Source organism: Macaca thibetana, chromosome 7 (assembly GCF_024542745.1).
Source record: "Macaca thibetana thibetana isolate TM-01 chromosome 7, ASM2454274v1, whole genome shotgun sequence".
Taxonomy (NCBI): domain Eukaryota; kingdom Metazoa; phylum Chordata; class Mammalia; order Primates; family Cercopithecidae; genus Macaca; species Macaca thibetana.
The window spans coordinates 123,799,261-123,825,837 of NC_065584.1; the positions used below are offsets into that span (position 1 = coordinate 123,799,261).

Consider the following 26,577-nt stretch of genomic DNA (forward strand, 5'->3'; position numbering starts at 1 on the left):
AGTGGGATGTACACTCAGCCTTTCTGCACATGGGGACCTGATCCAACCATCCGCACGTGACCACAGGTTCTCTGAGGAGTCCTTCTGCATTGGCATTGAAACATTTCAAACATTTCAGATCATGGGCGCTTCTTGGCAATGGTCCTTAGTAGTCAAAATAGGCAGATTAAAGAACTAGATAGCAGCAAATTGCCTTGCAGATTTTGTATAAACTACTCATAACAAAAGTGTTGGAGGGAAGAAATTTTCTTTACTTCTCTCCCCGGTGAATTGAGGGAGGTTCAGGGAGAAGCAAAGCTGCCTGTCCCTGGGTCTTCACTCTCACTTGTGTTTCCATCTGACAAACGAAGGCAAGTAGAGCAGACACGAAGGAGGGGTGGGTGCATGGGGTGGATGGATCCACGCCTAGAGAAATCTGAACCACAGGTGGACTAAAATGGACATATTATCAGAAGGCTATGAACCATGATCACACACAGAATTCTAGGGAATCTAAGTCTGTAGGATTGTATCTTTTTTCTTTCTTTGGCATGGGGTTGGAGTGTGCATTTATTTTATTTTTATTTATACTTTTTATTTTTTCCATAAGTTAGTGGGGTACAGGTGGTATTTGGTTACATAAGTTGTTTAGTGGTGATTTGTAATACTTTGGTGCACCCATCACCTGAACAATATACACAGCACCCCATTTGTAGTCTTTTATCCTTCGCCCCCTCCTACCCTTTTCCCCAAATCCCCAAAGTCCATTGTATCATTCTTATGCCTTTGCATACTCATAGCTTGGCTCCCATGTATGTATCAGTGAGAACATACAATGCTTGGTTTTCCATTCCTGAGTTACTTCACTTAGAATAATAGTCTCCAGTCTCACCCAGGTCACTGCAAATGCTGTTAATTCATTGCTTTTTATGGCTGTGTAGTATACCATTGTATGTATGTGAGTGTATATATACATATACCACCACAGCTATTCACATACACGTGTGTACATATATATATATACACACACACACACACCCCACAGTTTCTTTACTCATTGATTGATGGGCATTTGTTCCATGATTTTGCAATTATGAACTGTGCTACTATAAACATGTGTGTGCAAGTATCTTTTTCAAACATTGACTTCTTTTCTGGGTAGATATCCAGTAATGGGATTGTTGGATCAAATGGTAATTCTACTTTTCATTCTTTAAGGAATCTCCACACCATTTTCCATAGTGGCTGTACTAGTTTACACTCCCATCAGCAGTGTAGAAGTGTTCCCTTATGACCACATCCACGCCAACATCTGTTTTTTTAATTTTTTGATTATAGCCATTCTTGAAGGAGTAAAGAGTAAAGTGGTATCACATTGTGGTTTTGATTTGCATTTCCCTGATCATTAGTGATGTTGAGCTTTTTTTCATATGTTTGTTGGCCATTTGTAAATCTTCTTTTGAGAATTGTCTATTTATGTCCTTAGCCCACTTTCTGATAGGATTTTTTTTTCACTGATTTCTGTTTGTTGTAGATTCTGATTATTAGTCCTTTGTCAGATGTATAGATTGTGAAGATTTTCTCCCACTTTGTGGGTCGTCTGTTGACTCTGCTGACTGTTCCTTTTGCTGTGCAAAAGCTCTTAGTTCAGTTAGGTCCCAGTTATTGATCTTTGCTTTTATTGCATTTGCTTTTGTGTTCTTGGTCATGAAATCCTTACCTAAGTCAATGTCTAGAAGGGTTTTTCCAATGTTATCTTCTAGAATTTTTATAGTTTCAAGTCATAGGTTTAAGTCCTTAATCCATCTTGAGTTGATTTTTCTATAAGGTAAGAGATGGGTTGTATCATTTTAAATCCCATTAGACTTTTTTCTCCAAGCTTAACAAAAGGAAACAGGCACGTGGATTCAAAGTCTCCACCTTGCTGTTTCTACCTTGCTGTGGTAAGTTAGTCTGATTCATGCAGGCATGACAGGCCCAATCAGATGCTGCATATACAAATTCTAGAGCTGAAAGGGGACAGCCCTGAGAATTCCAAAACTTCTTTTGCTAAGTGACAGCAAGGGCAAATCATGCTGTGTAAGTCCCCGTTCCTCCTCCACAGATCCTCTCCCAACACTAGGCCTGCATTCATAAACTTAGCCCTTTTCCATGAGACACAAGAGGAAAAGAATCAAGTCATTTGCTAGATGATTCTAAAAGCCACCAGAGCTATTCATAGGAAATCATCATGCCAAGAGGTGTAGGCAGATACTCATATGAGGTGAGGTGGAGTGTTGAGTGGGGGGATGGCACACTCAATAGTTCAGCTAAAAAACACCATCATGATCATCAACCCCATGCCTTCCTTATAGAGATGAATATATTGAACCCCATAGATGTGATGGGACCTGCCCAACGTCAGTAGCAGGGCCCCTGCCAGGGCCTGGGTGTCCTAATCCCAGTCCTGCTGTTTCCATTTCTGGTGCTGATGGTCCTGTGACAGCTGCTGCTGGACTCAGACTGACAGGAGACACGGTGGGAATGGCTGATTTAAGGACCACATCACAGAGTCCTTATTTTCATCATCTTCCATGACTAGTGTCAAATAATTTCTCTTTGGAAATCACTTTCTAATACCAAACTCAGGGGCATCCTGGACAAAAAGCCAACTCAGTGCACTATGGCAACACACAGCAGGAGAAGAGGAGAAACACTTACCTGTTAAGACACGCAATGCCTAGCAGTGACAGCAGAAGAGAACTGAAAAAAGTTTCTTTCTTCAGTTCAGCAAATATTTACCAAGTGCCAAAATGCCCAAAGTGGTGCACTCGGCACTGTGTGTGTGGGATGGGATGGGCTGGGCTGGGGAGACATCGCCAATGAATTCGTAAGGGTCTCATCCTCAGGGAACTCACCGTCTGATATGGGGCACAGACATTCTCTCCAATGACTAGGACAATCATGGCGTGGAAGGTACTCAAATTGAATCAAAAAAGACCAAAGCAACCCAGAGCTCACTTTTATGTCTTACACCGGCCAGCCCACAAGAGGAAGTGAATTCCAAACACAAAGATATGTATAAACGGTATGGCATGGGAATTGCTGGTGTTCATTGTTTTCCCTGACTGTTTGGCATAGAATTGGGTTTCTTTGAGTTTGTTCATTCCTGACTGTAAATAGCATCTGTCAACCACATGCCTTTTAGGATCATCAGTGACAGACCTCTAGCATCAGGCTAGAGTGCATGTGGCTGTGGCAGAATCTTCCAGTCCTCTGGGATCCACCTCTCTGCTCTGCCCATTCTAGTCGCTCTCTATGGCTGGTGCCAAATGGTTCCCGTCGCTTGGCAACAGGCAGCCTGCAGAGATCTGGGTTTCATGTGTGAGGCTGAACTAGGGACCACCCTGAATCATCTAGGGAGAGAACACAAGCAGGGAGGGACTGCCCCTCACCCCAGCTTTCCTGTGGTTAACCAAACCCCTAGCTGTGTTTCAGCAACTAGCAACACCCGCTGCATATGTCATCACAGCTGCACACGTGCCGCCGCCCTTACAAAGACACGGAATCTGCAGCACACTTTCTGGGAAATGCTGTCTGAAGGTCCTGCACCACTGACGCTTGCCCTCCAACTCGAATTGTGTAAGAAGTATTAGGCATTTTAGAAGCTCATGCAGAGACTCTGGGCTTTCTCATAAGCAACCACAAGCAGAAAATCTACCTGCTCAGGATCTCTTCTAAGTCAAGGATGCCATAATTCCAACCAATTTCTGCTTTGGCCAAAGAGTATCTCAACTGCATGCTGGCAAGAGCCTCAGCACAGCTACCCATCTTCATTTTCAAAACGTAGGTGCATCAGCTCAGAATAGGGTCCTGGAGACCCAGGAGAGAAAAGACAGATCCTCTCTGAATGTCAGAATAGGACCTCCTTTTTCCCTGTCCTTGTGCTGTTAGCCTGACTCTCTGAGCCCCAGCTCCAAGAGCAGCCCTGGGGTTGTAGAGGTGCAGGGCTTCTAGATAAGGAGCCAGAACAGGCAGTAGTCCCCTCTGTGTCATCTGTCATTACAGAATGTCCTAACCTAGCACCTCTAGGGGGGCAGCCCAGCAGAGCCAGCAACAGCCCAAGACTGCTGCCTCTTTCTGAGCCACTCATGGTTTCAAGGTGTCCCAGATTTTAAGAGGCTGAATTTTCTTTATGCTTCCTGAGTGCTTCTATCTCTCCACATGCATTTACTGCAGTAATATTATTTATTCAACAAATATTTATTCATATCTACCATGTTCTGGGCACTAGAACAATGCCTGGAACTGTTGCTGCAACTGTTACAGTGCCTGGAACTTATTACTTTGAATATTATTTATTCAACAAATATTATATAACTCCTTCTAGGGCTTACATTCTAATGGGGTGCACACGATAAACAAATAAGTCATAGTAAAATAAAACAAATAATCACATATGAAGAGGTCCTCTGTGCAAGATGTGAGGACCAACAATGTTTGAGCACCAGCTCTGACAAAGTGTGTAGAACCCTTATTCGCTCATGCAGTCCTCGGAGAAATCCTCTTAGGAGGTACTATTAAGCTTCACTCGACAAACAGGAAAACTGAAGTTCAGGCTACACACCAAAAAAATGGTAGAACGCAAATTTGAACCTGGGTCTGACCCCAAGATCCATTATCCTTCCACTTCACCATCTCTCCCCCTGCAGTAAGAAGTCAAGAGACAAGGAGATGGAAGACCAGGACTTTCAGCCTTTCAACCTCATGCAAGAGTGTCCTCTGAGCCTCGACTGCTCAGCTGGAGCACATGTTCTTCAACATTCAGGAGTGCGCCCAGTTGAGAAAGGTGTTGTAGGATGTTAGGTCTCGGCACAAGGAACCCAAACCTTCAGGGGCTCTCCTCTACATTATGCTCCCATTTTTCTCCCAAAATATGGATCTCCACCCACTCTAGACATAGAACTGGAGATAAGTTCCAGTCTCATCCCTTTGCAGATCTTAGGGGTACCTATCAAATTCCCACCACTGGGTGAAAATCAGGAGCTTCTTTATAGGACCTGAGTTGCCCTCCTAGAGGATCCTTCCTAGAGGGGAAAAAAAAAAATCTTGTCCTTCTAATACTGCTGTCTTCCAAAATATGTGAGGATACCATGGTGCATCATAGCAGACACTCTGCATTGGTTGGGTTATTATTTATCCTAGAAGCTTGGGTTCTCAGAGCCCTGGCTTATTTAAGCAACAAAGTCCCTCACAGCCCACAGGTGAGGAAGTGAGTGTAACAAACAGCTCATTGGACCTAAAATCAAAACACCTGTCAAATCCCAGTTCTGCCGCTTACCAGTTATACAATCCTGAGCCAGAGACTTAATTTCTTTGAGCCTCAAATTCCTTTCTGTAAAATAAACAGCTGTGTGACTTACCTCACAAGGATCATTGTAAAACAAAAGAAGACCTACATATGATTCTGTGTTGAAAGAACTCAGTACATAATCATGTATTTTAAAAATTAGATGTGGCTTTAATTTTTTAAATTTTCTCATTAAATTTGACAGCAAAATATGTTACTTAGCTACTAATTTAAACCTTATGTTTCTTATTTCCAGGAACAAACAAAAAACACCAGCAAGGTTATATCCCACTGCTGATTCCTGAGGGGAGGCCCCTCAATGGCACACAAGGTGACAACTTGTCCACCGTGGACAACAGCCACTCAGATATGACAGGGAAGAATAGATGGAACTCTCCTCTTTAATGTCCAACTTTCCACATAATTTGTAATCTGTTGTTTAAACTCTCAATCCTCATGGTGATACCATAGGCTCAACTTTCCAACATACTGAGGTTGAAAGAGTTAAAAAAAAAAAAAAAAAAAAAAAAAAAAAAAAAAAAAAAGTACAACCAGGAAAGTTAGCTTTCTTTAATAATCTCCATTCCAGACATTTTATTCCACTTGAAAGGGATAATATTTACCCCCCAAAACCTAAAGGGTGACTGTTTTGTGCATGAGGTGTGGGGAATAGAGATTAGTGCGAGAGGGAGGAAAGTGTTAAAATAGAAAGAGGCAGAGAGGAAATGAAATAACCTTCCTACCGCTTATCCTTGAGTGCTTTCAAGAGCCTGTCTGGGGCCAGCAGCCCCAGGAAACACCAAGGCTGTTTCTTGCCTTCACCTTTGGGCTGTTTTTTATTGCTGTTCATTAAGAAAATCTTTTCCATCAGCCTTATCATCCTTTTCTTGGCTCTTGGTCAGGTTGAGTCAGACCTGGAACATTTACTTTCACAAAGACTAACCAGTCTTTTGTCTAGACACAGATGTCTTCCACCAAAGCTTGCTGATCAGGGTCATGGAAAAGGCTGGTAAACACGTAGACCCTTTTGTGTGACTGAACACTGTGGGCAGAGGAATGAGGATGAGGGAAATGAAGAAAATGGGGGGAGCTAGGAATATGCGGACAGCATATGAAGGTGGGCAACTGAAAGCACTGTGAACTCTCTTTGTTTGAAAAGTGTAAGAGGACTAGTTTGTAGTATCCCTAAAAAGGTTTGCAAATCAAGAGTGGAACTGGGTTTCAAAGGCCCCAGGACCTTTGCTTGTCCTGTTGCCTCTGCCTGGACCACTTTCTGTCCTTCCTCTCTACTTCCTCTTCCCGGGCCAACTTTGATTCCCTCTCCAAGTCTTTTGCTAACAGCCACTTCCTCAGGAAAGCTTTCCCCAACCCCTGCGGCTAGGGCAGGTTGCCCCATTATCCACTCTCATCACACCCTGCACTTTGCCAGCACAGCTCTCATCAGTGCTATAATTAAATGATGATGTGTGCATGGCTATTTGGACAATGACTACCCATATTCATTAATCGTTGGGCATTTTGTAAATTATCTTATAATTGAGCTAATTGTAATCTTTAAGCAGTAATATTACACAACAAAAATAATGTGTATAATTATTATTAAACTAAATAACGTCTCTCTGGCTAGATATTAAACTCCTTGAGGTCAGGGACTGCTTGGACCTGTATGTAATTGGGTGCCCAGTGCCTGATACTGTGCCTAACACATAGGTGGAGGTCAAAATATATGCTGAATAAGTCAATGCATGATTTTGTCCATAAGGGCAATAAAGGGGAAAATGTAAGGGGAAAAGCATCCAGAGAATAGTTCCCACTGGTTTAGGCTGGACAAGCAATGTACCAATGTCTCAAGTTGCCCCAGAGTCCCTAGTATGGAGTTATTCCCTACATCATTCGCCATCCTGAGCACACAGACCCTCTGAAGTCTTATTCCACTGTTGCCTTTAAGAGCAAAGAAAAAAGGAACTTGGAAGCCAGCTCCCTGGATGTACTATATATTTACCTTTTGAAAACAAAAAGTAGTCTTTGGTCATTTCAGAGAAATTTTAAATTCATGGTAATTTGAAAAAGAACTCATTGTTTAAGAAAAATATTTTGGCCAGGCACAGTGGCTCATGCCTATAATTCCAGCACTTTGGGAGGCCAAGGCATGAGGATCATTTGAGACCAGGGGTTCAACACTAGCCTGGACAACATAGTGAGACTCCCATTTCTACAAAAAAGAAAAAGAAAATTATCTAGACATGGTGGTACATGCCTGAGGAGTGCTTGAGCCCAGGAGGTTGAGGTTGCAGTGACTTGAGGAAAACAAACATCTCATTCCTCATTCTAAAACCACAGGGACACTTTACTACAAAAGTATGATTGCACCACTGCACTCCAGCCTGGGCCACAGGAAAAAGAAAAAGAAAAGAAAAAAGAATATTTTCAAGTAGTGAATTAGACTATGTTTTGGAAGTCTGATTCATCCTTCATGCTTCATGTAGTGTATGTTATGTTGCATTAGCCATCTTTCCAAGAAGTTCCATCACTAAATAAATGAAATTGAGCATGTCTCTGCGTAGGTTTGGTCCTTCAGAGGTATTGTGGATTCTACAAAAGTAGAGACAGTCTCATGCCTATCTTTTGTAAATCCAGGACACCATGGTGTTTTGGGCACAGAATAATCACTGATGAGATGAATAGGTGCACCAAGTCAAGAGGTCCTTGAAAGATCTCCTATTAAACCTGTGGTATCCCCCTATTAGTCTACCTCACAGAACATGATTCTTAGGGGAAAGTTTCACAAAATGACTCTCAGGGTCTCCCTCTCTGTAGACTCCTAACTTATTGCAGCCTGGTTTCTCCTGGCCTTCATCCCATGATGTGTACCACTTCAATGTGTCTCCTTCCTGCTTTCTCCTGCTCAGCCCTCTCCCAATCCTCCCTCTATCTTTTTGATCTTCAAAGGAGTCACACAAGGAGCACATCCCCCTCCAGGCAGTATTCTCTGCCAGTCTTTTCAGATGACTGTATTTTCCTGGTCACAAAACGTCCCCAGTGTCCAACATCTTCTTGAGTAAGCATCTACATAAAGAAAGCAAGTCATTTCATGTGTACATTTCCATTAATAGATTGTCAGGATCAGCACTCCGGGGATCTTTTACAAGCTCAGTGGAAGTATTTGATAGCATCCTACATTAAAATATACTTTTTAAAAAGTCTGTTAATTTAGTCAACATTCTTAGCCTATACATCAATGTCAAAGCAATGGAACAGCCAAGATCCTTGAGCACTGGTGGCCTTAATGTGCTGCTAGTGTGATGGTGATATTCTTAAATTTGTAATGTCTTCACTCAATGGTAGCTTGATTTCTTTTGAATGAGCTTATTTATTTTAAGACCTGGGTCTGTGGTCTGCACTGTTAATTTTGCTTTCATATATAAAAAGAAAGCTGAGACAGCACAGGCCAGTGTCTATAATCATTTGAAGTTATAGTCCAAAGGTCAAGAATTATGGAAGGAATTTTAAAGAAAATCCATAAATTTGGGCAAATAGGGGCCAGATACAATGAATAAAGTTCTCTCAGAATACCACTGTTGCTTTTTTGAGCAAACATAAGTACACCTACCTCAGAAAACTGGCTTCTTGTGAATTAAGCTAGCAAGTCATCGGCCACTCAACACAGTGGCCGATGACTTGCTAGCTACAACACTGCGCTCCGAAAGACTGAGAACGAAGATGAAAAGAAAGCATGCCACCCTGTTAATAGTGTATGGTAAGAGGAGCTGTCAGCATTGCAGCATTAGGAAGAGGGATTAGTCTTTCCATTATTCAACACAACTCATCTTTTTCATGCCAACAATGTGTTCAGTACTGTGGAAAACACCCAAAGAGTCTGTCCTCAAGTATGATCACGTTGAATGTTCAAAAGGAACTGGCAAAGTTCCTAAAACCTGGCCTCTTGCCTCTAGAGGACATTGTGTGTGGTATCGTTTCTCACACCCTACAAGTAAGGAAGGTCAAAAGAGAACAGGTGGGCCTCTTACATAGCTGACCTTCAAGGTCCATTCTGTAGGCATCACCTCATCATCAGGAGTAGGTACTGTCCTTCACTCTTGTTCTGTGTCCAGCAGCCAGGCACCACCCAGCTAAACCCGACCACATGCTCAGTTTCTCCATCAGCTCAGTCTCCCAACTGATTCCTAGGATGAATGAATGTACAGATGAAAGGTCTAAAGAGTCTGGTGCATGAGAGGTCTCAGCAAAGGTGAATTTGCCTTCCCTGCCTTCAGTACTTCCAGGAGGCAGTCTCTCTGCCCTCCCTCAGTTGGACATGCAGCCTCAGATGCTGAGTCTTGACTTCCCTTCCTCAGGGGAGCTGCTATAGAGCGATAGGCTAGCTTGCCTTTCTTCTGCATCCCACACAAGCAGAGGAGCCAATAGACAGGCATGGAGGAAGTTGGGGAAGAGCAGGAAACATCACTTGTGCACTTTCACCAGACACTGGCATGGCCGTTTTGTAGATATTAATGCATTTAATCTTCAGAAGGATCAGAAGCAGGGTGTTCTGCACATGAGAGACTGAGATTTAGAGAAATCAAATAAGGTTTTAAAGTTCACACAGCCAGAATGTAAGGGAGGATTTTAGCCTAAGACTTTCTGATTCCAAGGTCTTTGTTTTCACCCATGAAATTTCCTGAGAAAATAATACTAAGGCTCAGAAGACTTCTAACCTGGCTTCCAAACTCAGAGACTTGGAAAAGAACCAAATTGGAAGAACACGATGGTTGTTGATTCAAAATTTCTCCCAGGCATTCTGACTGGCCACCAACATGTCACCACAAACGTCGAGGCTCCAGAAACTAATTTGATATTCCAAAAGAAAACATTGCCTTAAAAATATGCTAGTGACACAAAGACAAAATAAAAATAAATCTATTTTTCTGTGCATATTTTAAGTAAAGCCTCTTTTCCTTTAGCATTCAGTGTATATGCCCGTGTGTGTATGAGAGGGAGAATGAGAGCAAGAGAGAGAGTTGAGAGGGACTTTAAAATGTCAACATTCTTGGTAGTGTTGGGAACCCAAACACAACAGTCTTAGGTCAGTGCCTGAGAACTAGTAAGGCAAACCAACTAGACAATAACCATAAACACAGTCCCTTTTAAAATTGATGTTGCTCGTGTCTCTGGGAGAATAGAAAACAAAGTCAAACAAAAACTATGGCTTGGCAACACTTCCAACTTTCAAGAGGGTTAAACAAACAAGAGTTTGGGTCAGAGAAAGCAATGGTCATTTTCAGAGATTTGGGATCAGCAAGACACATTTTGAAATATTTTGACAGAGCTCGGGAAGGACTGGAAGCTTCCAAATAAAGTAGTAAAAGATCATTTACCTTGCCCCAGTTAATTCTGTAGGAACAGAAACACTAAAAAAAAAAAAATTCTTCTTCTTTATTGGTTAACAAAAAAGCCAACTATCAGAGGTAAGTAGCTAGAGTTTTGAAGTAAGAGTCCTGTGCCTCTGCTCAAAAGATGCCACTGATTAGCCTCCCGTGTCGATAGGGCGGGTCCCTGCTGAGTGGGCTGATCCCCCAAGATCAGATCAGAGAGCATCGTCTTACCAGGGCCTGAGACTCAGGGCCACAGAGGGGCCGTTGAGAAGCTGTCCAAAGGCAACTTATGTTCCCTCATGGACTTGGCAAGCTCCAAAGGTCACATCTCAGCTTGACCTAAGACTACAGCTTCCTCCATGAACTTTAATTCCCCTTTCCTTGACTCCCTCCCACCACAGACTGCAAACAGCCCAGTTCAGTCTCCCACATCAAAGAATTCCTTTTATTAAAGCAGCAAGGCTATTCCTTTGGGTCCCTCTACCATATATGGCTTAGGTGAGGAAAGGCGGGAAGGAAAGTGCCTCGAATATTTGCTGTGTTAACTTTCAAAGGGCACCCTGTTTGCAGAGGGGTTATCTTGTGTCCACACACTTTGTTTTCCCTGGGCCTGAAACAGGAGTTTGATGAAGTGAGCCTGGATCCCTTTGACTACCACAGAGATGCTTTTCTGAGGGCACCTGTGACAAAATTAATTTTTTTTAAAAAAAACCATGTGCTTCCAGGTCACATGTGAAAGAAAGAGGACACCTGGAAAAGTCTTAACCGTTTTGGATGGAATGAGGGACCAAAGTTGCATATGTTCTTTTCAGCTACTGATAAATAACAGCGGAGGAAACCACCAGGGTTATTCTACATTGGGATGCTGATCTAGGCAAACAAGATTTCAAACCAAAAACAGGAGCCTCCTTTCTCTAAGGAAGCTCTTGGATTTCCCATTCTTTTTCCTCTCCAGTCTATATGGCATGAGCACATAGAAAGTATTCAATGAGGCCGGGTGCGGTGGCTCAAGCCTGTAATCCCAGCACTTTGGGAGGCCGAGACGGGCAGATCACGAGGTCAGGAGATCGAGACCATCCTGGCTAACACGGTGAAACCCCTTCTCTACTAAAAAATACAAAAAACTAGCCGGGTGAGGCGGCGGGCACCTGTAGTCCCAGCTACTCGGGAGGCTGAGGCAGGAGAATGGCCTGAACCCGGGAGGCGGAGCTTGCAGTGAGCTGAGATCTGGCCACTGCACTCCAGCCTGGGCAACAGAGCAAGACTCCGTCTCAAAAAAAAAAAAAAAAAAAAAAAGTATTCAATGAAGACTTGTTGAATTTAAAGGAATTAAAATCAAAGCATGGGCACAGGTTTCCAAGAGGAAAATAAACATCTCGTCAAAAGTACCTCAGAAGCACGTACATAAATCCTCCATTACATGGCATGGTTCTCTGTTTTGCTAAATTCTTCATGGGTGTGCCTCTTTCCTGTCAGGATTTCCTACATGTAAAAGAAAGCACAAAAATTCCCAATCATCTCTGGTTCTTCCCTTGTGAGGAAAAGGTCCTAGAAATAATCCTTGATTTCCCACTTTGGAAGGCGTATACTAAAATTTTAACTATGAAAGCAAAGACGACACACACAAATCACTGAACCCTTCTCTATCCTCAGTATCTTCTGGTTGACTCTTGGAAGTAACATTAAAGATAAAAAACATCTAGATCTGAAAATTCATGTTTGTTGTCTTCAGTCAATCTACTTTCCTCCAAAATATTTCCAAAACATCTAGGAGCCTAGACTCCTGACCCAAGTTTCTGCCTTTCCCTTGCTGGTTTATCAACGAGTGTTTATATCATGCCGTCAGTGTGAGGAGTTGGGCTGTCAGAGACAGCTCTTCTAATTTGCAAATAGTAAGACAGTCGCTGTCCAAGCAAAGAGCCAAACAAAATGCTCACATATTTTAAAGAAGATTATTGATGCAATTGTCAAAATACTTCTGACTCAAGACAAGCAGAGTATTTTTTTCAAAACCATTTAAATTACCTTGTATACAACTTCCTTAAAAAGTGAATAATTTAAAAGGGCCCTAAATCAGGGGTCAGCAAACTACGGTCCACAGGCCAAATCCAGTCTGCTACCTGTTTTTGTAAACAAAGTTTCACTAGGATATAGTCTATGACGGCTTTCACTCTACAATGGCAGAACTGAATATTTGCAACAGAGACTATACTGCCCATACAAGGCCTAAAGCATTGACTAGCTGGCTGTTGAGTTTCCCAACCCCTGCCCTAAATTATTTCACAGGCTTATTTTCCAACAAGTGGTCTCTAATTGTTTATCTCTACCTAATATATCTCATGCCAGGAAAGTATCCAAAATCGCAACTTCTCTTTATAGAAACAGAACACTTGATCTTCATAGTCAAGGAAAATAGTTTCTTGCCAATTCTAAAATCAACACACAGAACATAGTTTTTCTTTAAGTTCTGGGATAACAAAACGTGCAGTTTTGTTATATAGGTATACATGTGCCATGGTGGTTTGCTGCATCTATCAACCCGTCATCTAGGTTTTAAGCCCCGTATGCATTAGGTATTTGTCATAATGCTCACCTTCCCCTTGCCTCCCATCCCAACAGGCCCCAGTGTGTGATGTTCCCCTCCCTGTGTCCATGTATTCCCATTGTTCAATTCCCACTTATAAGTGAGAACATGTGATGTCTGGCATTCTGTTCCTGTGTTAGTTTGCTGAGAATGATGGCTTCCAGCTTCATCAATGTCTCTGCAAAGGACATTATCTCATTCTTTTTTATGGCTGCATAGTTTTCCATGGTGTATATGTGCCACATTTTCTTTAGTCTATTGTTGAGCGTTTGGGTTGGTTCCAAGTATTTGCTATTGTAAATAGTGCTGCAGTAAACATATGTACGCATGTGTCTTTATAGCAGAATGATTTATAGTCCTTTGGGTATATACCCAGTAATGAGATTGCTGGGTCAAATGGTACTTCTGGTACTGCGGGTCAAATGGTATTTCTGGTTCTAGGTCCTTGAGGAATCGCCACACTGTCTTCCACAATGGTTGAACTAATTTACACTCCCACCAACAGTGTAAAAGCATACAGAACACAGTTTTAAAGGACAGCTATATTTCTCAAAATGTTTGCTCAGAAAGGAGAGTGAGCTTTCTCCTGCTAATATATGCTATGTTGGGTAAGACTTGGAGGGAGCTCAGAATCAGAAAACTTACAAGTAAAGTCTATCAATGTAAAGTGTGAAAGGGGTCACTGGACACAGGTGTGCTTAGGTGACAAAGTGTCTGAAGCAGCAGAGTGAAGCCAGACAACTGCCTTCGCTGATTCCCTTTGGCAGAACAGGAGCTGCTGCACCACTCATACGTCACATCTCATAGGCACTTTCATCAGGATCAAGATGAACTCTGGAACAGATCCCAAACCCCAGAGACTAAGCATAAACAGGGCTGATATGGAAGCCCTCCGTGGCAAGACCCAGGCCCCTTCCATCTTATTGTTCTGGCATCTTTAGTTTGTTGTCCTCTTTCACATGGCCCAAGAAGGCCCCAGCATGTCTGCACTCAGTTCAGAGGGACAGGAGGGGTGGGGCAGGGAAGAGGCAGCACAGGCCAGAACTGAGTCACTTGGGGATGAGGAGCTGCAGGAGAGGCTGACAAATGTCGCCTTTTATTGTAGGAAGCCATGGGCCCAGATAAAATTCAAGCATCTGGTGCTTGAAGGACTGGTAACCAGGAGACGACTAGCATCCTCTACTACAATGAAGAAATATTGCCTCAGGATGAATGAGTCTAACATATCATTTCTTGAGAAAAGATGTGAAGTGGGAGAAGAAATAATGAATTCTCTAAGGGGAAAATGAAGGCACCATCATCTTTGGAGAAAATATCCAAAAAAGAGGTGAATGAGCCAGCAACAGACTTCCCCAAACTTCTCCTGGGACCAACACTACCTGATACAGTTTTGGGTTTGTTTGTTTTGTTTTGTTTTTTCCAAAATTCATATAGTCCCTAGTCTGGTTCCAGATCAAAGGGCATGACCTTCCTACTAAACTTCAGATTGTGTCTGGCGTGGGCTACCAGCCATCATGTGATGTCCTGCTGTGCGTCTGTGACACAGAAGTGCCAGCGCAAGGCAGAATAACCAGGAAGCTCACTTCCAAAGCCATTCACACGGGGTGAGAGCACAGTGCTGCCTCAGCCAAAGCTCGGACAGCTCTACCCAGTCTGCAAATCGGAAACGACAGGAAAGAGGTGGGCAGACCTGCTCCCCCCACACCCAGGATTCACCAAACCTGTGCCAGACGAAACAAAAACAAAAGGAAAAATGAATTCAGACACCTGTGGCAAAGAAAAAGGTACAGGCTGACCCCACATTCCATTTATTTCAGGCTTCCTCCAAGCCACTGCTTGTCATTTTGAAGGTTTACTTGTCAAACTGCACATAGTCCATTTCTCAGCCATACCAAAAAGAGAAAAGAAAAAAAAAACAGGACCCAAAAATGAAATCCATCTTTGCCAAAGGGAGTTGCACCGTCCTGTGTAGCAGCAGGCACAGGTGCTGCTGGTCCAATCCAAGTATGGGAGAGAAAGAAATTTGTTATCCAGCTTTTCCACATTGTGCCACTGACGGGGAGACCCTTTTCATATTTCCTGTGAGGAGATCCCTCAAGTGGGGAAAGAAGGAAGGTGTGGTTAAGTTTTCCTCTGCCCAGGTGACAAATGCACCTGGCCCTGTCATGCTGGCTTCCCAAGTGGGTGCTGCACATTCTGAGAAGGAGAGATGTGACTGCATGAATCTTAATGCCCCCTGCAGCTCTCCAAGCTGCTAAGCCCAGAGAGATGGTCGAGGAGGAGAACTGCACCTATCACCCAGCACCTGTGGAGTAGCCAGAACCAAGGCCAGCCCTTGATGAAATCTTGGAGTTTTCTTTTAATTGTCTCAAGTTTACTTTCAGTGTCCTTTGCCCTCCGTTTTGCATCCTTCTCTGAGGAATCCCAGACTGCTTATCCACCACCTCGCCCACGCAACCCTTATCAGTACTGTCTGAGTCTAGACTTCCCTCAACATCCTCCGTTATGAAAATGCACGTGCTGTGCCTTTCATGTTACTGAAGAAAAACGGTCTGTGTTAGAAAGATGATGATAAAAACACTTCCCTGAATAACTCTTGAGTCACAGAGGAAATCAAATTTGCAGTTTAAGAGTTTTTAGGGGGGGAAAAAAGGGACATTTACGAAACTGTATATCAAAACGCATAGTCTGCAACCAAAATTTATTTAGAAAAAAGTTGCGATTTTATACATGCCTTAAATATTGAACTAAAAAGAATTGAAATAAGCTGAGCAGAAAATAGAAGAAAAATATTTATGAATAACTTTGAGAAAGAGAAAAGAGATATATAACTATAACTAAAAAATTAATATTACAAGGCAATAATGCATATAATTCTACATTATTTAAATTCTACACATTTTAAAGTATTAGAAAATTTTCTAGAACATTTAAATGGACAAAATGACTGACTGAGATAGAAACATTAATATGCTAAATGAAATTGGAGGAAAAAAAGTTTAAAATAATATGATAAAAAATTACCAGGCTAGATGGTATGTAATTTCTACGCTTTTGAGATTATTTCAGAGAATTTGGAAAGATGGCAAGGTTTTTATTAATCTTAAAAAATTAGAAGAAGCCTGATATTCAAAACTTGGCAAAGTCAACACACACATACACATCACATCACACAGACAGGCCACATACTATAGACACCATTAATATAATGTATAATATATAGAGATCATAAATATATCTTTCAATGTGATCAATCTAAGTATTAAAAGAATAATTCAAAATGGTTAAGTAAGTTTTACTCCAAGGATACACAGATCTTTCAGTGTTAGGAATTCTATTTGTATAATTCATTAGTAGGTCAAAGGAAAACAGATGACCAGCTCAACAAATGCCTAACGGACATTTCACAAAACATAACTTTCATTTCTCCATTTTAAAAAATTAGGCTGGGCATGGTAGCTCACTCCTGTAATCCCAGGACTTTGGGAGGCCGAGGTGGGTGGATCACTTGAGGTCAGGAGTTCCACACCAGCCTGGCCAACATGGTGAAATCCTGTCTCTACTAAAAATACAAAAAAAAAAAAAAAAAAAAAAAAAAAAAAGAGCTGGGTGTGGTGGTGTACACCTGTAATCCCAGCTGCCCAGGAGGCTGAGGCAGGAGAATTCCTTGAACCCCACCGGCGGAGGTTGCAGTGAGCCAAGATCATGCCTCTGCACTCCAACCTGGGTGATGGAGTGAGGCTCTGTCTTAAAAAAAAAAAAATTATAGTGAAGTTGGAAAAAGACATTTCTTAAAATGATAGTCTATCTACTGAAAACCAACAAGCTAAAATAGTTGAGGCACTCCCATCAAAGTCTCACATTAGACAATGATGCCTGCCACCACACCTATTATCATACATTGTTTCAGAAGCTCTATTATATATTGCTAGAAAATAAAAATTGTCAAATGAGATATTAATATTGGAAAGAAGAAGATAAAAGTAACATTCTCCGCAGAAGATTGGATTGTTCATCTGGAAAATTTATGAGAATCAATTAAAAGACCATTAGAATGAATACAATTTCATGACAGAGGCCGGTTAGAAAATAAAACTCAGTACCTCCTCAACACACTTGCAATAACAAATTTAAAAATCAGACACAAAAATCCATTTAAAAAGTAATAAAGAGAAGCTAGCTAAGAATAAACTCAACAAGAAATGTAAAATACCTATTTTTTATTAAAAAAGAAACTGTAAATAACTGAAGGAAATAAAAGGAGAATTGAACTCATGCATAAACGCTCAATACTCAAGATGAAAAAATACCGAAAGCATGCCATTATTAATAAACTGAACAATAAATATTACACAAGTCCATCCAAACCCCAACAAGCTGCTGTTTTTGTTATTGTTTCAGTTTTGTTTTGGTTTGGTTTTTTCAGATGGAGTTTTGCTCTTGTTGCCCAGGCTGGAGTGCAATGGTGCTGCCTCTGCTCACTGCAACCTCCGCCTCCTGGGTTCAAGCGATTCTTCTGCATCAGCCTCCCTAGTATTTGGGATTACAGGCACCTGCCACCATGCCCAGCTAATTTTTGTATTTTTAGTACAGATGGGATTTCACCATGCTGGTCAGGCTGGTCTCAAACTCCTGACTTTAGGTGATCTGCCCGCCTCAGCCTCCTAAAGTGCTGGGATTACAGGCATGAGCCACCACGCCCCACCTATTGTTTTGAATTGTTCTTTGCTGTGGCTGTTGAATTTTTAAAAATGAATATGATATTCACAGTGAAAAATATATATGAAGTAACCATAAAAATTATGAAAAAAGACATATAATGAGGGAGGACTTACACATGCGATGACCTATAATTGGAATGTTAAAACGATGTGTTGCTGGTGCAGGCTGTAAGGCATATACAATTGTTTATGATATTTTTATTCCCAAGTAAGTCCCATTCTTTTAAGGGAAATAGATATAAAAATGAAAAAGCTTGATAAAGTACATATTAGTTATAATATTAAATAAAAATATGAACATGAAGTGCTGTAGGGTTGCAGGAAGGGGCTCCCCACTCTGCCTGTGAAACACATAAGCTGGTATATGAAGCCAGAGTGGGGCTTTCTGGGGGAGAAAGGTGGCAGGGCTCATCCAAGCTTAGGGAGGGTCTGAGGATGTGTGGCTTTCAAGAGAGAGCCATGGGACTGTTGAGTTTGGCACCCATTGGGGAACCCTGCAGGCTAGGAAGCTGGCATGGGAATCTGCTGCCAGACTGGGGAGGGATTTGAATGTCTTTGGAATGCAGTCACCCAGGGATCTAAAAGATTTCTTTCTGAGCAAATTTAGGTGCCCAGGAGCCATGTTCAGAAGTTGTGATTTGCTTCACTATTGGTTTAGGGTCACAGCCAGGGTTGAAAGCCACTGTTGTAGGTTATGGGGAGCTTCTGAAGCAAAGAGTTTATGTGATTTAGGCTACTCTGGCAGCTGCATGGAACTATCCTGGGGGAAAGGACCATTGAAACAATGGAGGAAATTAAGACCCAGAGAGAAGAATACACCTGCCTAGGCTGGCACTATGACCCACCTGTAGCATGGGTCTCCGAACTCCCAACTCAGTGTCCTTCACTCTGCTGGATGGAATTTCTAAATGCTAGTAGGCTGTGGCTAAGGTATGTGAGACCCAGCCAGCAACAATTACATGCTGACCTGATAGGACAGACTCTGACCACCTCTCACTGCAAAATAATCTTCAGGAATGATTAAGGGTGAGCCCTTCTTATGAGTACAAATGTTGAAGAATACAGAGAAGGTTAGCATGAAGGCACTGCAGATCCTACTCAGAATTCACATATTTACAAAGCAGCAGCAGGAACAAAACAGGATTCCTCAAAGTGACATGAAGACTTTATTTTCATAGCATGAATGGTCAAGATGAATATGAATCTCTAAATCTGCTTTTTTCTTCCCTTTCCCAAAAGGCCTGGGTCATTGAAGTAAAGAGTATGTGTGTGTGTGTGTGTGTGTGTGGGTGTGGGTGTGGGTGTGGGTGTGGGTGTGTGAATTCTGTGTACTTTTGAGATTCCTTATGAGATTAGAAGTCCTTCAGAAATCCAGAAGCCTCAGTTATCCTGCGTCTCCAACCTATACCCACAAATGACAAAGGAGTTGTGACCACCAAAATCTATCCTATTCAGTATTTGATTTCATACTAACTATGCAGGACCTGAGGAAGATTCCACAATATTCAGAACATGGTATTTTGTCACTTGCTCTTAAATTTCTATCAGATGAGTCAGAAATATTTTCCTAAAAATTATTTCATTGCCGATAAACTTGACATCATTCCCCTTATCTAAACCCCACATTATAGCATTAACTATAGGGAAGCCGTAACTAATATCATTGTTTTGGAAGGGCAGGAAAAAAATAAAGGACAAGAATGGAGAGAGGAAAGAAGGAAGAATGCAGGAAGCAGGAAGGAGAAAACAGGCTGCCTCTTGACATTTTCCCCTTAATGTGCAATATTTGAGAACTAAGTATTATTTTCCAAAATGATATTGATGACAACAAATAGACAAGGCCAGAGAAGATAGGAAGCCAGTAATCTCAAGGTGATCCTAGATCTAGATGCAAATTCTGTCTTCTAGGATCAGACTCTCATCTCAGAGTGGTGATCAATAATCCCACCATGAGGATACATGGTTGGTGCTAACCTGGATCTGGAAAAAAAAACTGAAACATCAACTATCCCTTGAATTCTCATATCTGGGAGTCTAGAACTATACTATCATGACAACAGCATGTCCATAATAACTTTAAAGCCCAAAAGTACAGGGTACAAAGGGTTCTAAATATTCAACAACATGGGAAGTGTAGGATAAAATCAAACTCAACCAAGGCTCTGTTACCCCTACCTACCCTAGTGGGAGTCCCCAGTTTCCCTCACTCCCTTCCCTGGTGCTCTCCAAGGCCTGAAATTATCACTTATTCTTCTACAAGTGGCCAGCCACGGATGGGATGCAACCAAGACAATATTTAGGGCAATTAATACAATTGAAGGAAACTTACTGAGTAATGTCCTCCTGTTTTCTAAAATCACTTCAAAAGGCAGAACACTCATCATGCCTATGTACATTTTTCACATTCCCCCATATTTAGAGTCACCCTGACTGCCCCACATTGCTGCCTGCTCTTCAATGTGGCTTTTAATGATACAGTGTTATGTTCATGAGCACGAAGAAACATCTGGGTGCCAATTCTGCCTTCACCACTTGCTAGTGTGCAATCTAGAATAAGTTACTTAAACTTTCTGCACATCGTTTCTCATTTAGACAATGAGAATTCTTACCACATACGATGATTTTCAACGATTAAATAAGATCATACACGTGATACACCTTAGCACCTGGCATCTGGTGCGTGTTATGAACATACGTCAAAGGTTTCGAATTCTAATTGACATAAGAATCACCTACAGTTTGATGAAATACAAATTCCCAGGTCTCAAGCCCTCTGATTCATTTGATACAAGACTCTTCTTGTATCTTCCAGGAATATTCATTTACAGAAACAATGACATATGTCCAGGTGGTCTGGAGATTACCTTCTGAAAAACCCTCCTACCAGTGCTGCTACCTATACAAATACTTCTCTGATGGCCTGGAGTGGCAACAGGTGGGCATGTCAGCTCCCTGAAAGCCCTAGGAGAACTCTTAATCCAAAAGTATTCCTATTAAGGAAGTCCAGATTCCAATTTTCAGAAGAGGTGAAAAGGTAAGAGCCCAGCAACTTTTGAGATCTTTTCCCCAAGGCCATCAGTGACAGCCAGGGAAATGGTGCCAGTTTCATCCTCTTATCTCCATTTATTTAGTGAAGTTATTTTGCTCCGTTGCTACCAGGAGCCCAGCTTAATCCCAATCTGCCCATTATGTTGACATTTCACGTCTCAGTGGAGAGGACGTTTACTGCTTTCCCAGTGGACACTGGGAAACAGAGCACTGTTTCCAGCTCCGGACACGCATTCCAACAGGAGCGTCAGACTCTATTTTACAGAGCCTGCTGCTGGGGGAGATGGCAGAGCATGTGCATTTCATCATTGAGATATGGTTTTTCTCACACTCTCAAGAATTACAGAGCTGCACAGTGCTTGGAATGCTCCCAATTGCAAAGTTCTTACCAAAAGGGAATGAGAAAAAGATCTGGTAAAAAGAATCCAGGAACAAACATTCATAATGGTGATACAGAAAAGTAGATTCCAACAAGCTGGGACCCAGGGAAAAGTAGCATTACCTGGGATGGGAGAGCCTGTAAACAGCTTCTTCGTGTACTGAAAAGTCCCTAAGCTGTGGTCCCTTAGACTCCTCAGCAGACTGGAAAAATGCTGCCTCTCTGGGGCTCTCTGAGGGATGGAATTGATTCAAATTCCTGCTGTTTTCTGGTCTTAGCTGTGGTAGAAATGGCCCCAAACCCAGCTTCCTGGCAGAATTTTATTTGTCTTATCTAATTTCCTCAGTAGTTGAACAACCAAGAAATCCTGTCCTGGCATCACCTGCAAGGGTGACTTTAGTGATGATCCTTCATGTCCTCACATTGGCCTTTGGTTAATCCATCTATCAACCAAAGCAAATCATGAAGTAGCTCACCAAAGCACATTAGAACTCAAACACTCACAAAATTATGCAGAGAGAGAGTAGAACTGAAGATTTTTAAAAATCATGTTCTTCTTTCGTTAGTCCATATTTTCATATTTATAGACCAGATAATGTTTTGCTTAATATTTTAAAATTTTAAAAATTACTTTAAATGAGGTAGCATTAAAAATAAAAATTTTAATTAAAAACTTTAACTTAAGATTCTGTAATAACAAACTAAAGATTAAATTTTTCTTTTTAAAAAATGAGGTAGCATGGCACAAAGATTAAGAACATAACACACTTTAGAAGTACGGGTTCAGTTACACCTGTTTCTGCTGCGACTAGCTGAGCATTTTGGAACAAGTTATTTAATCACTTTAAACTACCCTTTCCTCATCTATAAAATGAAGATAATATTAGTACCTATGTAATATGGTTTTTGTGAGGAATAATGCAACCTGTGTGAAGTACTTATACAGATGCTCAATAAATTGCACACTGGTTTTATTATTGGTAACATGGCCTCTTTATGTATAAAGATACACCATCTGTCAAGTAAACACTTAACAACTTGTAGTCCCAAAAGTAGAATGATTTATCTGACATACCCATGTCACAACACACATACTCATGCATTCTCACTGAGTCCCCTTGCTATGACAGCACACATCTGTAAGAAGGTTAAAGAGGTGGGGCATGAGATCTACGGAGGTAGTTGTATCTCATGAGCCTATGCAAGAATTGAACCCATAACCCTGTGCTCATTAGCACCTCTTGCCATCGGGCAGGAGTCAGACAGACATTATGAGCACTAGTTATCTGAAATCTGTGACTGTGGAGATGGGTTCTATGACTTTGCATCCCTGGAAATCTGGATTTAGGAAGGATCTCAGATACTTTAAGCAATTAGCAACTTTATCAATGATAGAGATTACACACACACACACACACACACACCCCCACACACCCACACCAGAAAATTTAACAGAAGTATTGCAGGGACTCTCCTGATCACATACATCTCACTAGAGAGTTGGCTGCACTCTCACCGAAGGAGGAATTCTCCCATCACTCTTCAATGGGCAACAATTGACAATCATTGTCATGGTGAGCAACTGTAACTGATGACAGTATGTTACAGTAGAAAAATATGATCAATTATCTTGATCTAAATAAAACCAGTAAGAAAATCAAATCTTATTTTGTTTCTAGCGCGTGCACACACACACACACACACACACACACACACACACACACAGGGCTCTACGGACCTTTGCATCACACCAGCATCTTTGATGCCCTCTCCCCAAGAATAACAAGGGGTCTCAGGCTCACAAGATCCAACTGTCTCAAAAGATCTCATGGCCAATTTCTGTAACCTTCTTACAGATGGGTGCTGTCATAGCAAGGGGTTCAATGAAAATGTGTGAGTATGTGTGTTGGGGGATGAGTATGCCAGATAAATCATTTTACTTTTGGGACTACAAGCTTTTGAATGTTTACTTGACAGATTTTGTATCTTTATACATAAAGAGGGCAGATTACCACTTTTTCTGATCACAAACAAGTCAGGTCTTCTGCCATGTGGTATCTCCTACTTTTCTTCCACTTCTCTCCTACCCAGCCTCTACCTGCATGGTTCCTGAATATTACTTTCTCCTCTGTGGTTTCTATTGAGCACTGCAGCCACCTCCTTGGAGGACCACCTATGCAGGGACCAATATATTGAAATTCTCAAGTTTCCAAACCAGTATCCTCTGGTGTCCTCAGTCCACAAAAGCCACACCGTGTTCCACATAGACATGAGATCCACACCTCTTTTGTGGACAATCCTTGCCCAGCTGAAGACTAACACAATACCGTTGTGTAAGGTTAGCTTACAGAGAGTTGAATGAAAGACTCCATTTTCACCATCTGTCTCATTCTCCTGGGACTAAGGAAGTACTCCATGAAAGGTTGGGCAAGAAAAAAAGCCAAGTACTATACAGAGTAAACTATTCAAAAGCCTTCTCCTCCCCTCTGAAAGCCAAAGATGCATGCTCTTTCACTAGATCAAGCATATCTGATTTCCTCTCCCCTTAGGATGAGTTGTCTCCTAGCAGCCTCATCAAGCATTCACACAAATACATTCCTTGCAGACTCTGTCTCACCAGGAGTCCTCACCTGTCTTCCAGAAATGAACACTGCTTAAAATCAAACTGGGACCTCCCCATGCACAAACATACAAATAAACTTTTCCAGCTCCTTTGCTTCCCAACTGATTTCTCAAACTCTGAATATGAACACCATAAATGAAAAGAACAGATATTCACTATCCCCAAAGCCCATCATTTTAAAGGTGTAAACTAGTAAATAAAGGGCTGGGGATTTAGAATATGGTTTCTCAATGAAGTGTTGAATATAAAGCTGCCATGATACAAAACTGTGCCTTACTACTCACCCTGCCTTTGGCAGGGGCACTGCCCTGACCTCCGTGTCTTAACCCAGCAGTGGCCTGGCCCTCAACACCTTTCAAAACATATCTTAGATTCAACTCCCACAGGCCCCAAACTCCTAAACTAGCCAGTTCCTCTCTCATTGTGAGAGGGAACTGATGAAATAATCCTCTCAGCTTCCATTGTTACCTTTAAACAGAGTACTCTAGAGTAACAACTTAACCTAAAGATCCCATGGATGAGGTTCCATGCAGGGGATGGTGCAAGGCTAGATCAGGGAGGGATGGACTTTCCCAGACGCCCACCAACCGCCACATTATGACTGCAGAGCCCTGTCCTATTATTTTGATTTCTTCCTTCTTACGCCCAGCAGCCTTTTAAGAGAAAGTGAACAAAAAAATCACCAAAACAAGCATTTGGTTGTTTGGTTTTACTTTTGGTGGTTTTAATTTCAACTGGTACTCTTATGTATCCCATGTTCCTGGCCCTTGTCATTTTTCCTATGCCAGGCACAACTTGAATAATTCTGATATTTGAATGAACTCTCCAGCGAGTCCAGAGCTGTGGAGCTTTGGCCCTTTTTTCTCTCCTGCATCCAGTACTTTCACTCGGATGGTCATTATATAAATAGGAAAATATTTAGCTCTGGTTTCCTGGAATCTTCTGTGTAACCAGATCTGCAGGTGTGTGGAAGATCAAGGCCTTTGTGTGAGTCCACATAAACATATGCTCCAAAGAAAGGAACTAAACCTCCCTCTCCTTGACCCTAGAGCCAGGACTTTTTTCCCTTCACTAGGCAAAACCCTTCACACTTGTCACAAAAGGTTTCCTGAACCTTGCAGAGGGAGTCTCACACCAGCATGTGCTGACCCACCACTGAGCCAAGCATCACGGCTGAAGAGAATGCTCATCTTTGAGATAACTTACAAAGACCAAAAAAGTACTGATTTTATAAGAAGATAATCCTCATTAATGTATTTTTTCTTTTTCTTTTTCAACAGCCAAGTGTACATGTATAATAACTTCAACAACAGAAGTATCTAATAGCAATTCTCAGCCAGTCTCCCCCCCAACACACACAGAGCTTTCTGGAATATTTTAATCATATAACCAGAAAATGTGTACTTCCGTTTCACTGACCTTTGTCAAGAATTCATGTAAAAATGGTACTTAACTTCTGTGAAACAATAACTAGATTCAGTGTGGGGTTAGAGGTATAGATTTCTAAGCTTCTGGGCTATTGTGAGGTTTAGATGACTCTTTCTAAGTCTTCTAATCATTTGTTTCATCAAATTATTTTCTCAAAGTCTACAAGGGTCATACTAGACCAAACCTAAAAGTTTCTTCTAAATTTCTAAACAAGACTTGAGAGGAAATTTGAACTCACAGCTCCAGCCAATACCTTCCTTCTGCCCTTCAGTCTTCATTGCATTCTTCCAACATAGTAGCTCAGATTCCATTTGTCTGTGAATGGCAGAAAACCAAAAATAGCAGTGTCTAAAATAATATAAAAGTTGACTTATGTCTCTGTGTAAGAGGTTCAAGACTGGCCTGGTTCTTCACAAAACCAGAGCTCTAGGTCCCTTTTAGCTCACGGCCCCACAGCCTTGGCTTCATGATCCAAGATGGCAGCTGTTACACTTCAGGCAACAGGTGAGAGACAAAGGGCATCTCATGTTGTCTCTTAAGAATTTCACCAGGACCGTTCATGTGACATTTCTGCTTAAAATCCCAGTGAACAAAACTTTGTTCCCTGGCCAAACCTAGATATGAGAGAGTCTAGGAAATGGTATCACCATTCTGGAGATTACAGGTCCAGTCAAAAGTCAGAGGCTCTCTCATCATGGAAAAAGGAGAGAATAGATATTAGAGGATTTCCAGCAATCTCTTTCACATGACCAGCTATTCTCATACATTTTCAAATCACAGTGAATTTTGAATTAAGAGATGAGGCTGGCTGAAAGGCCAGCAGTAGATCAGAGCAGCAGGTGGCAGACTGTGTGCTGAGAAAGAGAATGAGCTGAAAGAGAAAAACAAACAAAGCTGAATGCAAGGGCATGAGTGAAGAAAAGAAGCTGATAGTGAATTTAAGAATTATTGAGAACCTAATGAGACATCAGACCCTAAATCCACAGTATTAAAATGTTGATAACAATTCAGAAAATGCCAAATAAATCAATGGAACAGAACAGAACCCAGGAATAGTACCAGGTCTATGTATGAGGAAGGATGGCTTATCTAACAATAGTTTGATGACAAATGG

The 26,577-nt window shown here is 41.6% G+C and overlaps 1 long non-coding RNA gene across 1 annotated transcript in view; it reads left to right on the top strand.

Moving 5' to 3' along the window:
• Positions 1–18,194, top strand: part of LOC126958111 (uncharacterized) — a 51,680-nt gene extending 33,486 nt beyond the window's left edge. The window contains exon 3 of the long non-coding RNA XR_007727106.1: positions 14,370–18,194. This is a non-coding gene — a long non-coding RNA (uncharacterized LOC126958111). The remainder of the gene's footprint in view (positions 1–14,369) is intronic.
• The last annotated feature ends 8,383 nt before the right edge of the window (positions 18,195–26,577 follow it).